The sequence below is a fragment of the Mus musculus genome, chromosome X, assembly GCF_000001635.26.
Source record: "Mus musculus strain C57BL/6J chromosome X, GRCm38.p6 C57BL/6J".
Classification (NCBI taxonomy): Eukaryota; Metazoa; Chordata; class Mammalia; order Rodentia; family Muridae; genus Mus; species Mus musculus.
In genome coordinates this window covers 61387119-61390851 of record NC_000086.7, presented here as the reverse complement: position 1 = coordinate 61390851, position 3733 = coordinate 61387119, and the positions used below count along the sequence as shown (strand labels likewise).

The 3733-nt window shown below is 37.2% G+C and overlaps 1 pseudogene; it reads right to left on the bottom strand.

The window, feature by feature from the left end:
• Gm14665 (predicted gene 14665) lies at positions 1074 to 1548 on the bottom strand (annotated as a pseudogene).

Sequence of the window (3733 nt, the reverse complement as noted above, 5' to 3'; positions counted from 1 at the left end):
TATGTATTGTCATTTGTTTTGTGATGATAGCCATTCCAATGGGTGGGAGAAGAAAACTAAAAAGTAGTTTTATTTTGAATTTTCTCTATGTTGCTCCAAATGGAGAATAGTTCTTAATATGTTAGTTGACTGTTTATATTTCCCTTTTTGAGAATTCTTTGTTCAGCTCATCAGCTGATTTATTTTAAAATAGCTTTGGAAGTTCTATCATTTACCCTTTCTTTTTCCTGTTACTAAATCCCCTCAGATACCCTCTTGCTACGCTACTTTTCAATTCACCATCTTGTTTTCTTTGTTTATATATATATATATATATATATATATATATATATATATACCTGACCAGTCCATGTAATGTTGTTTTACAGGATTTTCATTTCTAAGTGGCTACTTTTTTTTAACCTCTTTGTATATTTGAGATAGTGATCCTTCATATTGTATAGAGCCTGCAAAGATTTTTCTCTCATCCTCTAGGTGGCTGACTCTTCATTTGACTAATAATCTCCATTGCTGTTCAGAAGCCCTTTAATTCTTGAGGTCCCTTTTGTTAGTAATTAGCCTGATTTCCTGAACAACTTAAGTCATACTCCTAATTTGTGCCTACAGCTTGAGTGTTTTTCCTACTTATTCCCCTAGCACACTCAGATCTTCAGGTCTTTTGTTGCACTATTGATGCACTCACAGTTGATTTTTATGCAAGGTGAGAGGCAAACACCTAGTTCAATTCTGCCACATGTAGCTATCCAGATTTCCCAGCACTACTTACTAAGGAGTCTACCTGAACCTGCCACCCCCAGTCAGCTTGCATGTATATATTTTCATGTGTTCAACTATCCCTGCATCTTTAGAATGAAGCCTATTTGATTGTTGTACATATTATTTTTTCTTACTCAGAATTTTTTTTCTTATGCAACATTATTTTGCATAACACACATACACACAAATATTTTCCATGAGGGCACCTTTTCATTTCATATGATTTGTATGCCAATGTTTTTGTAGTAAAAATACAATTATATATAAAATTAAGAAAATGTAGTATATAAAACTTAATGCAGAGCAATAAAAGTTACCATCTATCCACAGGAAAGCTGCTATCTTTCCTATATAAACCATATCTGAATGTAATCTTTTACAACCATATGGAAATACACATTGTAATCTTTTAACTATAAACATCAGATGTTTCATCCTTTACATCATCAGCCGCATTAAGTTGCCAACACCTGCCGGGATCCACAACACAGAGAAAAGCTAAGCAATAGAAGTCATTTCTCAAGGTTTGAGAAATCTGGTCCACCCTTTGTGTAGTTCCCAGAGATTTCTGATCCACTAAGTCAAAACCAGGATTTTCTTTCTGGAATCTCTCTAATGTAAGTTTTCTCTGCATTTGATCTTGCACCCAGGGGTCAGCTGCATATTTAGATTCTAGAAGAGAAGTCCAACAGTTTGTGGCATCTCTCTTGATTTTTGGGCAATTCAGACCATTTTTCCATCCTCCAAAGTCCATGTTCCTTCATCAGCAAATGTAGGATCAATTTCCCCTTGCCACACCCAGCAGTTATCCCTCTGACACCGTGAATTTTAGAACGCAGAGTGGGAGAGGTCAAAAGAAGGAACTCGGGACAAGCTCTGGTTTGCTACCTAGAGGATCTCGTGGCCACCCTTTTCATTCAAGTGGCCAGAGCCACTTGCAGACTCTGCAGGCCTCACTGGATGTCCCGCGAGCAACTTCAATGAACACCTCCTCCAGGGTCTGGTATCACTGTCCCCAAGGAACCCCGCAAGGAACCACCCCGCTGTACTCCTCAAATGGGGCAGACATTGTGAAGATGTCACGCAGGGACACCGTTCCAAGAGAGCACTACACTGATGAGAATAGACTCACCCTAGGCACATTGGGGTCACTGTAGGTGCACAAGAGTCTAAACTGGCCTGGTCAAGTGAGAAAATTTTTCCCTTTCAAAGCCCATTTAAGACACTCGTGAGACCTGGTGAAAGAGACTGAAAAAGCCTAGATATGTTGACATCCCAAGAACACTGACCCTGGAACAAAGAAGAAAAGTGCCTGCGATGTTTTAACCTGTGTGACACCAAAATTCTGATGCTTCCACGGACCTGTGAAGTGCCTGTAGATTATTTTTTGATGTTTTTCTGATTTTGACTGATGGGGTTTTAATGAGAAAACTGAAGTGATATAGCTAAGGTAAAATTCAGTGGACGTCTCTGTAAAGCATGAGTCAGATCAGGAAAAAAAGAGAAAGGGCAGACTATCAACACATAGATTGATGAACAATAGGAAATAAGAATGTAAAATGAAACAGCAGGCCTATCTTATTAATAACCAGAAAAGTACAAACTATCAAATAACTTTCCCTTTCAAACTGGCAATTATTAAAAGTCTGAGGGATCAGTGGTTAAGAGTACTTGTTATTGCAAAGGAACTGGGTTTGATTCCCAACACCTACATGGTGGCTCACCAACATCAGTAACCCCAGATCCTAAGGACTCAACAGTCATGCACAAAGAATATATGCATAAATGCAGATGAAACATTACATGCATAGAGTAATATGAATAGATCTAAAATATGTTTAAGTCTAGTAATATTTAGTGTTGGAAAGGATTTCTGGAAAACAATTTGAAAGTATCTCTTGTGTTAAAAGTGGAATATATCCTTTTGCTCAGAAGTTTCACACACACACACACACACACACACACACACACGCGTGCACATATAATATCAATTGTGGACAAAGAAAGTAACTATTGGATTCCTTCTTTAATACAGTTAAAATAAACAAAACAAAACAAACAATCTAAATTTAAGCAATTCAAACGTTGACCAGTATAAGACAAACAACCTATAAAATTAAAAATATATATTTGTTGAGATTAAATTATTTTTACAATATGATAAGAATAAGAAACAAAGTAACAGGATTTTGTATTTTATCTTATCTTTCATGTTAAAGGCACATATAAACATGTATAGAGAATGATCTCTAACTGAAACTACTACTCTGTGTTTTGTCTACTGAAGTGCAACTAGGTTCATGACATGAGGTTTTATAAAAAATCGTATGTCATAGTGCTATATACAGTATCAGCCAATGTATGTGTTAGAAAATCCATGTGTGTACGTTGCTCTATTTACAATTAAATGAAAAGTAGTCTGTGAGGTCAGAGGTGGTGTAGCAAATCTTTAATCCCAGCACTAGTAGGCAAATCCCTGAGTTTGAGACAAGACCACCTGGTCTATATTGTGATTCCAGGACACCCAGAGCTATGTAGAGCTATGTAACAAACAAACAAACAAACAAAAAGCAAACACAAAAACAAAACACATATGACAGAAAGGCAGGTGCTAGTGATTATTTCTGTGCAAGATGTGGTAAATAGGGATTTCATGGGACTCACTCACAGGACATTTTATGTAATTGTTCTGTTGTATTGTTAAGGAGTAAATACAAGTTTGTAAACATCTGCTTATTTTTTCAAAAACCTGTAGCAAAAAGAGCAGTCTGCATTCTAGCCTCAGCCTGTGCACATTCCCCAGAAATCATCTCCAATCTAAACAGCTGCCATTGCTGTGTTATCAGGAGGTTGTTTCACCCTCCTCAGGGTACAGGCCATCAAGGCTACCTCAGTCTCTCAGACATGTACACTCCAAGCAAAGGATCAGTTGGATTCAGTGATATTTACTAATCATACATCGTCTTCCCACCCTTAA